Genomic DNA, 14,718 nt, shown 5'->3' with positions numbered 1-14,718 from the left:
AACAGCTCTTGGTGAGTAAAGGACTGAAGTTTAACGCTGAACTTCTTCTAGACTTAGTAAGTAAACAGTTGCTAATGCTAGTGTTGGCTATGTAGCATTAGCATAACTTACAAATAGCTCCTTTAACATGCCAGAAAGTTCTTCTTACACTTTTCTTCTCAGAGTGTTTTCCAGCTTCCAGCCTGGTTGGTAGATATGACATTATTTACACTCAGAGACATTGTTTGATCAAATATAGCTTTCCAGTGGATGTCCATTATGGCGCCAGCAGAGAGTTCTGGGAGGTTTGTTACAAAACTTGAAGGCATCTCAGAAGAAGTAAAAATATTTAAAATGTTTAACATATCTTTTCATTCAGCTAACTTCTTCCTTTCCAAAATTTGAAGTTGGAGGAGAATAAATCTGACTGTCTGACCTTAATTGAAAAGGTCAAAGGTTGCAGCAGCCTGATGATGATCCAGTGACCTGTAAATGTTTCAATTAGATACAAAGAAAAAAACTAAAATATAGAATCACGATATGTTACTTGTTAAATTTTTATGCGCAGAACCTGATCATAGATTAAATCAAACTCACTGGGATCAATATTTAACAGGATCAGTGCTCCCAAAGGTCATGAAATGTCTGAAAAATTAAAAATGAATACATGGATCAGAGTGAAAATTACGCTTTCACCTATAGTTCAGTTATCATCTATTCACACACTAATGTGGCTAATGTCCTCTACAGGCTTCTGTCACATATGTGGGGGCTGATGGTACATTCACTCTCAATATTGACTGACTGGACATTAATTTATCTGTTGTTCTTAGAGCTGGAAATGGAGACAGTAAATTATTCGGAAAATTACAGACCTGTAAAATACAGTGTTAAAAAAAGAAAACACCAGCTGAAACCAAAACCTAAGAATTAAAAAAATCTGTGCCCTAGAAAGTGATCAGAAATAAAAAAGCAAAGAGGGTAAAACTCTGGCGACCAGTGGAAAAACAAATCTCAAGTGGTGAAAATCCAGTGTTTATCCGCCAAAATGCAATTTAAGCAATTTATTACACAGTTCAATAATGTTAACCACAAAAAGGAACAAAATTGCCTCAAAAATCTGATCAAGTGGGCCAGGAAAAGTAAAAGTTTTACCAGGATCAGAGTTTAATCAGCTGAAGTTACTGTAAAACCAAACTCTCTGTTCCTCTGTTCCAGCTCCAACTTCTTCATCCCACCAGCCGAGTCACAACCGTCTCATGTGTCTCTGAGGTTCCTCTAGCGCCGAGGTCAAATGTTCAGAAACACAGGCCACGACACGTCCCTGCTTATAACTGTAATCACTATTTTTATTTACTACTGTTGCTACGAACCTGACTGCTGACAGCACTTTTATTTAAACACTCTCTCTGCCCCATTTAATGATTTGATTTATGTGTTTTTGTCCCGTGGATGATTAGACACACATGACGTCTGATGCAGATTTCCAGCAGCTCTGACAAAGTTTCCTTAAAGGAAATGTTTCAGTGATAAAAAAAAACATAGATATTTTCTGCTCTGAGAGTGACCTACACAGGGTTTTTTTCTTTTAAATAATAGAAACTCCATTTAGTAATGATGTTAAACAATTACAAATCTATTGTATAGATCTATTGTATATTTCATGTTTCTGTCCTTTCTTCCACAGGAGTGGAAGAAAGGACAGAAACATGAAAAATAATCTTTGTCTCTGTCCATATACACACCCTCAGTGCCAAAAAGGAAATAGAAGAGGTCAAATTAGAGAAAATTAAAACTTTGCAGGTTGATCAGAAATTATTTTGCTGAAAATACTAAATGTTTGGATTTTTCCCATTAGTATTTGTAATCTTATCGGGGTCTAACACTATGTGAATATTTTGAAAAGAGCAGATGAAAGTCAAAAAAGAGTCTTGGAACTGTGGTCTGTTCTGGCCGAAACCACTACCCAAAGAATCCCAGATTGAGGGCTCTAGTGAGCACCACTTATGTCCCGTCCAAGTACGAGTCTAGTCAGGTATGAGTCCAAAACGCAGTCGAGTCGAGATTGAGTCCAAATGGGATCAAGTCCAAGTCCAAACCAGGACTGAGTCCAAAAATGGTTAAAAACAAGTCAAGGCCAAGATGAAATTAGTTGGAATCAGTAAAAAACTGCACATTGCCTGTTTATTATTTCTACTTTTGTGGTAATGTTGTTCATGAGTTGATTTTGATTTTTTGATTCATTGATTAGCGCACACAAAACATTCCAAATGCACTGTATATAGTTTTATTTATGAAGTGGATTTGCAGGTGAGGTAAGAAACTCGTCTAGGGCTTATGTCCTGTCCAAATTTGAAATAAGTGTCAGATGCTTCTGCACATTCCTTTGAATTTAGAGAAGTTTGAAATACAAAGGAAACAGTACTGCTAAGATAATAATAATAATAATGATAATAACAATAAAATGTATTTATATAGCACTTATAAAAATCATGGAATACAAAGTACTTCACAAGGATAAAATAACAAAACACATGCAAATTAATCAAAATAAAAATAAAATCACAGTAAAAATAGAAACAGACATGAACAATGTAAAAATATGTGAAATATTTAAGAGATTATTCAAAAGTTTTGTGACAGTGATTCAAAAGAAGATACTGACGTTGTAAGTCTGAGGCAGGTTTGTTCCAGACGGCAGCAAGGACAGCAAGGCTCCGCCCCCTTTAGTCTCACATCTTGACATATAAACCACCAACAAGTTCCTGTTCTCAGACCAAGTGTAGGCTGTTATGTTGCAAAGACCTGGTGTTTAGTTTCATGGTGGGAAACTGGAAGCTGTGACCAGTAATGCTGCAGTGGTAACGCTGGTCCACACCGGGCTTGAGACCAAAACCAGAGCCGAGTGCTCCAGCCGAGACTCTGGGATAATGTTGGAAGTGTCTTCAGAGACTCAAACAAGGCCTGAGAGTCTTTTGAAAAACATTGACAGAAAACTGGTCACAGGGATAAAACCTTCACTGACTCAGTGACGGATCACGTGATCGTGGATTTCTGTTGAAACCTGATCATGAGTCAGTTTTATTGACGAGGCTCCAGGTGTTCGTTGTCACATGTGCTGTTTAATGTGAGAGCAGAGCTGAAGTGGACTGCCAGCAGCGGCAGCAGTGTGTGGTCTTAAAGGGGCCTCATTATGGTATGGCATCACCACGGCAACAGCAGCAGATGCCTGGTTTGACGTCATGCAAAATGAAACACACACATACACGTTATCATTCATATAAGAATGAGTGCAGATGTGTGGATCTATAGTTAATGAACATTGTATATTTATCAGCATAAACCAAACAGCTTATGACGACATCTGGTCCTGGGCAAAAATAATCCACCAGTTTAACACCATTATTTATGTCTAGTGAAAACCACGTATCACATTGTGATCAGTGCTTAAACTGGGACCTTACACAGCTGGTACAGAGCAGCTTAGATTTCTATTAAGCTGAGTACCTTCACTTTTTACTGCTGCTGCACTTGAATGTAGGTGCAGATCTTTGTTGTAGAAGAGGGAAAACTGCGAGCAAGAGGTTTGACTTCTGCACCAAATAATGCATATAAGGTGATATAGATATTAAAGATTAGTATTAATGCTGTAATTTGTGTTAACAGTTAAAGGTCCCATAGTGTGTAATGTGACATTTCCATGTGTTGTTTGATTATAAAGCAAGTCTAGCTTCTATATTAATACTGTGAAAGTATCAAAGCGCTCAGTCCACAGAGAAATGCACACAGTCTTTTGATTTCGACATGCAGGTTTTGTCTTTAAATTCTGCAATTAAATATGTAAAAAGTAAGACAGAATAAAAACAAGAAAGAAGCAAAAATGAAATATATGTTGAAAGCACAAAAAAAACCTCTACTTTTATTGTGAGAAACTCAGTAATTCACCACTACATCAGAGCAGACGAAGTGGGATAATCTTATATTTCCTATAATCTTGCAGCTGTGTGTCTGTACTGTACCTACACAGGAATATACCTGCTGTCTGTGGGAGTCAGCCTGAGGGTCTGTTTGAATTATTAACCAGGGCTACCCAGCAGGTGAGACTGTGTGTGTTTTCTTTTCATCTCCTGCACAAACTGCTCCTAATTAGTTATGAGGCCCCACCCATCTGAGGGAGCATCAGAGGGAATAATTAAGCACTCACTCTGCAGGTCTGGACTCGGGCTGTAGGCAAGTCTCTGAGGAGAAAGACAAAGGAGGGACGGATTTGGCCCACGGTTGTACCACAAGCTTTGTCATGTTTTAGAGTTTGATTTTGTGTTTTAAAGAAAGACACAGATGTTGGCTTATTCTACATTTTCACATTCACCTCAGGATGGAGGGAGGGGACGGAGGGAATGAGAGGAAAGGAAGTAAAAGAGGAGAAGAAATAGAAAAGAGAAACTCCGGGAAAAAAGACAGAACCCAGTTGTAGGAGACTGGTAGCGTCTGTCCCTCCAGACTGCGGTGTTTGTGGTGATGGAGGGGACCAGCAGGAGGTCAGAGCCATTTGTAAAGGTTGAACAGCTGTTAAATAATTCACCGCTACACCGTCATGCTGCAGAGGTGAACTGTGCGTACCTGCTCTGCTCTGTCGGCCAGCTTCACATTTAATCCACCTGAACTGAATTTGTAGTTTCATCCCTTTTCCTTTACATGTTAACATCTTGTGACTGACAATCATTTTATGTTATATTGACAATGAATCAACTGACTGCAGAACATTTCATGTGAACAGAGCCACAGAGACAAATCCACAGAGAATCATCACCGACCTTTTTTAGCCTCGTTTAACGCCTAGTTTTGGTTTTGTGGTGCACAGAGGACAGACACGGTTAAAGACCAGGCGGTGAATACAGTGGATCATGGAGCAGATATTTCCCTCAGGAGTAGGTAGAGACCAAAAACAGAGCTAAAAAGGGAGGATAATTATGAATTATGAATGCTAATGGGTCAGAATTGTGTTTTTTCTGCTTTTTGTGTAGTTCTGCTGGAAATTAACACAACTTTAAAATGCAAAGATTTTGTCAGCCTGCTCTCTAGTCAAGTTAATGAATGTGTGATAGAATAAATGATGAGAACATGGACACAAAAAGGCACTCTGAATAATCTGAATAGCTAAGGTGCAACATTCAGACATTAGGGTCTTTTAAGCAGTGATAGTTGAAGCGACACTTCCTAATGTTGCAGCCCGACTGTCTACTACGGCAAAACAGTCTTTCTCCTATAGTAGACAATTGGGTCATAAGAGAATCTCTAGCTGTGTCTCAGTTCAGGGGCTGCATCCTCCGTGGGCTGCATTTGAAGACCGATTGCGTCACAGCAGCTCCACTAGACTGCTGCATTTCCAAGGCTTCTTCAAACACGACCGAGAAATGTGTCCTTCTTTTCCTGGGAAATGAAGGGGTGGATCGGTATGGAAGGTGGATCCTTCGTTGCCCAGCCTATCCACAAGATTCATTGCGTGCTGGTAATGAAAGCAAACAACACAGAGAGAGAGAGAGCCTGAGGATTACACTTTTAAATGTAAAGTATTGGGTTTCAGCTCAGTTCAACAGTTAATGGCACAACTGTTAAAACCAAGGACCTTAATACTTCAAGATTTTATGGTAAGGGTAAGGGCAGGCACAAAATCCTCTGTAGACCGGACCGTCTCATTTCGGTTCGGCCTTCGCGGTCCAGCACGGCTGCGAAGGGCCACACTTTCTTAGAACGTGTCCGAAGGATGCGGCCCACAGCCTATGTCATCACGTTGTAGCCGTCCCTTCAACCGTCACTGCTTAAAGTCCTCATGTTTCGGCTGGTAATCAGTTTAAAGCAAAAACAGTGCAGTTTTTAAACCTGACTTTGCAAAGTTAAAACTAGTATTTCTAATTGAAAAGTTTTTATTTATCAAAGCAAACCAGTCAAAACAGGACTAATCTAACCAGTTCTCTCTCTAGTTCTCATAACTTAATTAAAGATGTGACACACTCTTCTCCCACATGTTTAACAGTAAACTGTTCATTGTGTTGATGTTCACTGTAGAGGCTTTTAGAGTTTTGGCAACAAAAACCTGGCACATGTAACCAACTAAAACCCCCTCTACCCACCGGCTAGTTGATGTAGATCACAGTCTCCCAGACAGGAGGTCTTCTACTGGAGGTCTGTGGGAGGGAAGTGATGCACCAACGGTTAATTCGCATTTGGTTTACATGCTGCCAGAGAAATAGAGGTGTGTGTGTGTGTGTGTGTGTGTGTGTGTGTGTGTGTGTGTGGTATCCATCTCCGGGGAGCAATGGGAGGATCAAAGTGTGTCTGGTTTAACAGACAACAACCAATCACTGAAGAAAGAGTTCTGCCCCAACAGGCTTTTGGTAGTTAAAACACACACACACACACACACACACACACACACACACACACACACACACACACACACACACACCTGGGTACCCTGGCAAAATCACCACTGTCAACATAGAAACATAGACCTCCCACACATTTCATTAAGGCCACAACACACAGTCAGCTTCCATACTGTGGTTTACACCTATCAGCTGAAGTTACATATTACCAATGCATATTTTTATTTAACTTATACATTTACATATAAATCTTTTGAAAGAGTCAGTAAAGTTTTGCTGTCTGCACACTTGCAGAAACAAGATCACAATATTCCAGTATTCCCTCTCCTTCTTGTAGCTCTGTTTTTGGTCTCCACCAGCTCCTGAGGGAAACGTGTGGCTCTTTAGCTGCTAAATGCTCCACTGTGTTGATCAGCTGCTCTCCGACTGTGTCTGTCTGCTGTTCGGCGGTGGACAGTTCCTTTTCACAGCTGTTTCTCTGAACACAGAGGCTGTAAACAACATTATGAGAGCGTGGGGAGAGAACCGGAGAAACTCTGTAAAGCCGAGGGGAGCTGCAGGTTCAGCTGATAATTCTCAGTAGGTTGGTCCCCACCAGTGACTCCTCTCATGTTGTCATGTGATGTGTTGTCATTATAAAAAATATTGATTATAGCTGCTTTAAAGACAACTTTGTCCTTTCTCTGTGAAACCCTTTGTAACTAATTTTTTTTATTTAAATGTGTTGTAGTTTACTATGAATAATATTAATCAATTTAGTTCATCCTGTTCTCACAGTGAGACAGTGTCTTAGAGGAGAAGTTGTTATTGTTTTATTCAGGTTTGTGTCGAGCTGCAGTTTCACCTCCTTAAGATCAGTTTGGAAGTTTGAGACTGTCACACTGTTGTTTCTCCAGGAAGTCTTTAATACAATGTAGTAATCAGCTGTGTGTGTGTGTGTGTGTGTGTGTGTGTGTGTGTGTGTGTGTGTGTCGCAGCAGTTGTGTCAAACTGCCTCGGGGTCTCTTGAATAGATTACAGCTCATTAAACAGCAGACGACCAACACAAGCTGGACTGCTTCACCCTGTCTGTGTGTGTGTGTGTGTGTGTGTGTGTGTGTGTGTGTGTGTGTGTGTGTGTGTGTGTGTTGCTGTGTGTAGATAAGCCAGAGCTACAAAGAGACACTTCACCTACTCTCACCCACACACTGTCATTATCTCTGTCTGTTCAGTTTTAGTAAACTGCTGTTTACTGTCAACACGTTGTCTTGGCTTCACTGCAGCTGCTGATAAATTCAGTAAAACCTTTCACACAATGACACTTTTTGTTTTGCATGAATTACTGTGAGATGATTTAATGATGGATTAGTAAGAACAATTCAAACATGGCGGCCAGTTCTTTGCCCTTAATAATTGATAATGAATTATTTTTTATCAACTTTGAGCTGCATCACTTTTCACTGTGAATATTTCCTGGGTCAGAGTTTGATATTTTTAATAATCAACCAGCCGGTTGCGTCAGTGCTGTGAACCAGGAGACGTCATTCATCTTGAGGTTGGCTGTTCCTGTCGATAACTTTACCGTTTATCACCATTAGCGGCACAATGGAGCAGTGTTGTTATGGATCCCCGGTTTTGTTTGTATTGTGCACGTGTGACATAATATACACTCTTATCATGTATCTTGTTTTTCACACTATGGTACTGGTTGACAGTTAGCTGCGGTAAGGCTGTGTAGAAGATTGCTGGCAAGTAAACAATGTTGAATTTACAATATTGAAAGAATCATCTTACCATCTGCTATGTGAGGCCAGTCGGTCCCTGATCAGGGTGTGTGTTTTTCAAACAGCAACCTGAGCAGCATCAGCGTCTTTACAGGCCAGGTCGAAATCTGAAGTGACACAAGCTTTTAGCTCTCTGACACACACACACACACACACACACACACACACACACACACACACACACACAGGGCAGTGGGTGTTCACAGTCAGCCTGCCAACGCTTTCAGAATACAGATTAGTGGTGAAATAAGAGCTGTGGTTTCGCTCGGGGGGCTGGCAGCAGCTCGGGTCAAACAAATCAAACGCTCGCTTTACTTTGTTTTAGTCTCAGTTCAAAGAGTGCGTGTGTGTGCATGTGTGTGCGTGTGTTGGCTGAACTTGGACGATTCCGTTGGATTTGTTTTAAAATGTTTGGATTAAAGAGCATCTGATATCAACAGGATCTCGTTTCTGCATTCCTGTTTCTCTGTAGGTCGAAGCATGTTTCCACCAATCTCACGTGTGTGTGTGTCTGTGTCTGTGTGTGTGTGTGTGTGTGTGAGAGAGGGAGTAACCGAACAGTGTGTGAAAGGCCTGGTGGCTGGGAGGTTGGTTCGTCTCCGTGTCCTCTGAGCTGATGTGTTTTCTCAGCTGCCACAGGAGGAGGAACGACCGAACTCTTCAATCTGAATCTTCCCCCCGAGCTCCTCAGAGGACGATAAAAGCTTCAAGGAATCATGGGAGAGATAGAAGACAAGTGATGCCGCCGTTTATTTGCGCAGCGAGTATCAAGGACAGTTTACAAAACATGAAGGGAGGAACACAAATAAACACAACATACCTTTTTTTTTTTTTTTTTTGGCACTTCACTTCATCTTTGGGTTTTAGATTGAATTTGAATTTTTACATGTTTCTTTCCTGGCTGTAAAAATGGCAATTTTTTTATAACCTTTTATTCTGAAATCTAAAAACACAAGTTTGCAAGACGGGCTTTATTCTGAAAACGTACCTTAGTATTATGTCAAAATAAGAGTGGTCTATTAGAGAGCAGACACAGTAGAGTAATTTAACAGCTTTTAGTATGAAATAATGAACTTGGACACTAAAACAACCTAAAATATCTAATATGTAAATGTATGTGTGTAATATGTGACCACAGAATTAAGTTTAGAGTTAAATTCAAGGTTCAGGTTCAGGTTGACCTGAACCTTTAACTAAGTTTTTGTCTCCCCTGAGTAACTGCAGCAGCTCAGTGAGTCGAGGCTGGAGCAGCTGCCTCGCTGCTGATGATTGACAGTTATCACTGCCCATGACAACCCTGTCCCTCCCCCAGGACACCAGCTACAGCGGTAACGGGTCAACAGTTATGTGGGTGAAATCTGAAATAAAGAGTGTTAGCAGTTTTAAGGCAAAGTGATCCACCACAACTCGTTCATACTGAGCCTCTTACATCAGTTAATTAACAAAAACCCGCAGTGATGACTTTTAAAACAAGTAATCGTGTTGGTGTTCGCTGAGGGTCGTCCGTCATACCAGAGGTCTGAAAATCCCACCAGCAGCAAACTGATACATCCAGGACGTAATCGGAGAGGGGAGGTATTCCCAGGAATATCTACTTATTTAAAGAATCCACACACACACACACACACACACACACACACACACACACTCATGCAGAAGGCATCCTAAGACTGCAGCCTCCCCTGCCTGGCATCCTTGGACTGCTCCCCTCCCTGCCTCGGTGTGTGGTATTCCGGGACCGTACGACCCCGTCGCCCTGCAGGAGCTGCGAGGAATTCTGTTTACTCCTCTAACGGGACTCGCCAAAAAACTCCCGCCTCTCTTGTACTGTAACCTAGTTAAATTTGAATACCAGCAAGTTTTTAAATGGTTTTGGACTGACGGCTCAGTGTGTGACACTGTCAACGAGGCACTGATATCGTTGACCCCTTTGGCTTTTGCATTAGTTTTTTATTCAGAATCATCTAGAAATTAAACTTTATTTAATTGTCGTCATTGGCTAATATTGTCTTTTAGAGTCGATGGCGTAGAGAGGCCTTGGTGTCAGAAGTGAGAAGAGGTTTTTCACTTTCAATTTCCAACATCTCACCGCGCACTGAAATTCTGAGTATATGTCAAGTAAATCCTTAAATGTCTTTGGCCTGAGAGGTGTAATCCAGGGCAGAAAAGGCTCTGAAATGATACTGCTGTGAGAGCAGGGTAACAACTGAAGCAGGCTCAGAGTGATCAGCGTTTTCCTAACTGTTTATTTAGCTTATCGCATGCTCCTCGGATCATCCTAAAACCCGAGTTTGGAGGTCGTTCTTCTGTCTTTGTTGTGTTCACCTGCTTTGAAGTTGGAATGTGGAAACAACATGGACGCTTCAAAGAAGATGTGCCTTAAAACAACACGTTGATGCTATTTCCAGTATTTGTGTTCCTTATTATCAGGGTTACTGCTCATAATTAACTTTTCTAACTAATTTAGCAAAAAATGTATATGCACGTTGTGAATTTGCAGCATTAATCAAAAGTGTTTTCACATCCAACCAAACATTTACTGTTTTGCACTAAAATCTTATCAGACTTTCCGACTTCAAAGGTGAATTTTCCCATTTACATGAATGTGGTGATGTGTAAACTAATGAGATAGCAGAGAGGGAAAGATCATGTGATTGGACCAGAGGTGCAAAGTGGAGTTCTTATTCACACCCACTTGTACAGCTGGAAGTCCATAGTTGTATGAAATCATTATGTGATTTTTTTTTTTGCTGCAGCTTGTGTTGATCTTCATATTTTTGAGGTACAAGATCTGATGAGCAAAGCATACTTGACTGTTATTTTCTTGTTTTCCAAATTTGATTTTTGAACAAACATTTTGCGCTTTCATTTAAAGCTGCATCATGGAGTTCCTCAGTCTGCCAGAGGCCGGCCACTTCTCTGTTCCCGCAGCTTTAAGTTGCTGAATCTCGCTGTTAAATGGTTGCACGGACACTGTGGAGTAGTTAATGTGAAATATAAGTTGATATATTTGTGCAGCAGTTTCTTACATGTACTCGTCTCTCCTGTCGCCCCTGCAGCTGAGCTCAATGTGACCTTTCCGACACGCTGCTAATTAGCCGTACGTTGGTATTTCGTGCCATGGCATTAAAGAGATTGACAGCGGCGGCGCAGCGACACTTCTGCTGCTTGTTGACTCGAGAGACGTATTGAAGTGGTAAAGTGACCTTGGCTATATGGAGAGAGAGAGAGAGATGCTGACTGATGCAACCACCAGGCAACACTACGCGGCTGTTTGAACACTGACCATCACCTTATTTTTTTTTTTTTTGCTCTGTCTGCCCTACAGCCAATCAGAGAGCAGCAGACTGTGACAGCAAAAGTTTTAGTGGAACTTATATATTACATATTACATGCATCCTTCTTCTTTGTGGGTTTTTTGCAATTTGTGATCCAACCTGACTCCAGCTCTGACGTCTGAGTTCCTTCTGATGTTGTTGGTGAACATGATGCTGGGAGGGCACGTTATCACACACTGACCATATATTCATAGAAATAAATATATATTTGCACACAACAACATCAACTACGGTACAGTCTGACCAGGACGTCTGTCTTTAAAGGAGCTATATGTAAGTTTTGCTATTGCTACACAGACAACGTTAGCATTAACAGCTGTTTACTTACCAGTCTCGAAGAAAAGTTCAGCATCAAACTTTATTCCTTTACTCACCAAGAGCGGTCTCCAGAGCCAGTGTTAACTCGTGTTTTGCTTCTATTCCAATCACTTCTTTTCTTCTACTGAAGTTAGCATGCTAACCAGCTAGCCCCGGCCAGAATTAGCTGGTGAGTCACTGTAGCTTCTAGTCTGCCCTGAAGAAGTAGAGCTGGTCAGATGATGTATTATAACTTCTTGCATTATAAATGCAACGTTGGCTGAAGTAAACAGATGTTAATGCTAACATTAGCTATGTAGCAATAGAAAAACTTATGAATAGCTCCTTTAAACTGTGCTGGATTTTAACATCATATAGTTTTGTTGTAATTCTAGCATTCAGTTTCATTTTGGTTTCGGTTTCTCTTCCAAATAATAGATGGTGCTCGTATTTCCTTACTGGACCAGTTTCCAGTGATAAACTGGACTTTTTATTTAGAGCATCAGCAGGAATATGCAAAGACATGTGACCCAGTTGTGACTGCACTGTTTGATTGACAGGTTATCTGAAGGACTTGAAGACAAAATAAAAATGTACAGATCTGTATGTTTCATTTCATCTTCTCTGCCATCCTCCTGCTCTCTTGCCCTCTTCTTCTTCTACTCTGACATTTCATCCCTCCTTCTGCCCTCTGTGCTTCCTTCATCTACCTCTTCCTCGCCTCTCTTCGCCCCCCTCATGCACCAGTTCTCAAAAATAGCTCTCTACTCGTAACCTCCCTGTAGCAACAAGACAGGACAGTGATTTACTGCCTGTCCTGCTGGGTGCTGTGTGTGTGTGTGTGTGTGTGTGTGTGTGTGTGTGTGTGTGTGTGTGTGTGTGTGTGTGTGTGTGTGTGTGTCTCTTCAGCTGCTCCGGTTCCTCAGCCCAGTTCCACCAGTGTTTCGTGTAGAGCAGCTCCTCCTGTGGGAATGTGACGGCTGAGTTCACATCCCAGTCGGATGGAGGGAGACGGGTTTAAATTCCAGTCTTAGATTCCAGGTCACCTACTGTTCATTGTAGAGCTCAAGCCCACGCTGGCGCACGACCCCGTCCTCCGGTTACAGCGTCCAGAGCTGTGAGATCAACTCGACGGTGACGTTATCGTCTTGATACGCGATGTGGCACTGATGCAGTTTTTTAAAGAATTACATGCTGAGGATGGAAGAAAATAGAAAAACTGCTCAGTCTGACTCATCTGATTCTCAAGGTCATTCAAGGTAGTGGCGTCGTTTGTGTGTTCAGACTGAACTGAAAGGGAATTTGGACATAAGTCAATGGAAACATGTCAGGAGTCACAGCTTTCGCTCTGAGCTAAATGTGAGGCAGAGACATGTTTGTGTGAGTTGAGTATATTTCAACTCGCTTCATGAGAATAAAGGGACGAGGGAACAGCGGCGAGGGTCTGGAGAAAAATAGGGACCTGGTGATATGACTTCAAATGATTATTTCAAACTTTTACCTTCAATTAACGTATACTTACTGTTTTTTTTTTTTTTAAACACTGCTCTAAAAGTGATGGTCGGGGTTATTAGACGTGGGGTTGTGTTCGGTACTTATCTATAGTCAGTGTGTTACCTGCAGTAGATTCAGATCAGCACCAGCAGGAGCACCGGTACAGAAGCTGAGTGATGTGCTGCTGATGACGGGGAGTGTTTTAGCCACTTAAAAAATGCCCACAGAAAAAGCTAATATTGTGTAATGTTTTTCTGCAGTGTTTTCATTCGTCTCCTTTTTTTCTTCGGTGTCGTCTTCATTGAAACCAAAATGAGCCCAAACGATGAACACGGTTTCTTTTTAGCTAGAAGCTGCTCAGGTTGTGGCTCAGTGTTTGTGATGGTGTCCTCCACATCGCCAGCTTCACTTTGAGTGAACATGGACTAACGTTAGTTGGACGGAGACACGTGACTGAATACCAGGTAGTACAATTTTAAAGGGACAGCTCATGAACACAGCATTGGGGAAAGTATTAACTGAATTAACTGACACGAGCGAGATTGAGTCGACGAGAGTTTCTGAATGTCAGTTTTGATACTAACACAGAAAGAAACTACTGCAGTAGGTCTGTTGGCTATTTGTTGTGAATAAACACACTTTCCTGTATAAAATGAGGCAAAATCTTCATTCTAACTCCTTTAGACCTTCATGGTTTGAGGTGGAATAAAGACAGTCGGTAAGATACCTGTTTTATCTGGATATTATATGGCAAACTTTCTGTACTTCCTCTCTCTAATTGGCAGCTTAGGTCTATATATTTTTTATATTTTTATGCCTTTTTATGTTATAAACACATAACACTATGAAGGGTGAGATTAATAATGTAAAAGTCAAATCTTTGTCTTTTTTCAACTTTAAATGTTGTCGTATCAGATCTATGATGTCACACATTTGGTCTCAGTGGTCAAAAGTCTAGTTTCACATGAGCCCAATATCAATACAGCTCTAATTATTACCTCCTTTTCACAGCGTTTTGGTCTCTGACTAATCGCTTGTTTCGCGCCGTGAGGACTCAGGACTTCCTCTGAGGCTCTGAACCGGTCCTGGCCGGTCTCACATGCAGATGAGCTCCTGTGGAGCCTCGAGGCCGTTCAGCCGAGATCAGAGTGAACCGGCTGCAGCTCAGACAGAGACGCTGCTCTGTCCCAGTGAATTGGGTCAACTGGGTCTCGATGCCGATGTCATTACACACACGCACACACGCACACACACACACACACACACACACACACGCACACGCACACGCACACGTACCCAGCGTGAGAAGTCCACTGTTGGGTCAATCAGCTGAATTGACCAGGAACTAATTGACTGACTGTGACCCTGCAGGAACAGCACTTTTCCGCTTGAACCAGGAAGCTCGATCAAATTGTGTCACCAAAAAAAAAGAAAGGTTATTTTTATTGTATATAACTGTAT

At 41.4% G+C, this 14,718-nt stretch overlaps 1 protein-coding gene and 1 long non-coding RNA gene across 2 annotated transcripts in view; one reads left to right on the top strand and one right to left on the bottom strand.

The window, feature by feature from the left end:
- Positions 1–14,718, top strand: part of LOC130183548 (protein MTSS 1-like) — a 59,794-nt gene that overhangs the window by 18,342 nt on the left and 26,734 nt on the right. The window lies entirely within an intron of this gene.
- LOC130183551 (uncharacterized) lies at positions 2,241–8,255 on the bottom strand. The gene is made up of 3 exons (XR_008829848.1): positions 8,139–8,255; positions 6,111–6,164; positions 2,241–5,485 (listed from the first exon to the last, which is right to left on the bottom strand). It is a non-coding gene; the product is annotated as an uncharacterized LOC130183551 (long non-coding RNA).

Source organism: Seriola aureovittata, chromosome 16, assembly GCF_021018895.1.
Source record: "Seriola aureovittata isolate HTS-2021-v1 ecotype China chromosome 16, ASM2101889v1, whole genome shotgun sequence".
Classification (NCBI taxonomy): Eukaryota; Metazoa; Chordata; class Actinopteri; order Carangiformes; family Carangidae; genus Seriola; species Seriola aureovittata.
Note: the sequence above shows the minus strand (reverse complement) of the source record. Positions and strands in the feature narration are given on the sequence as shown.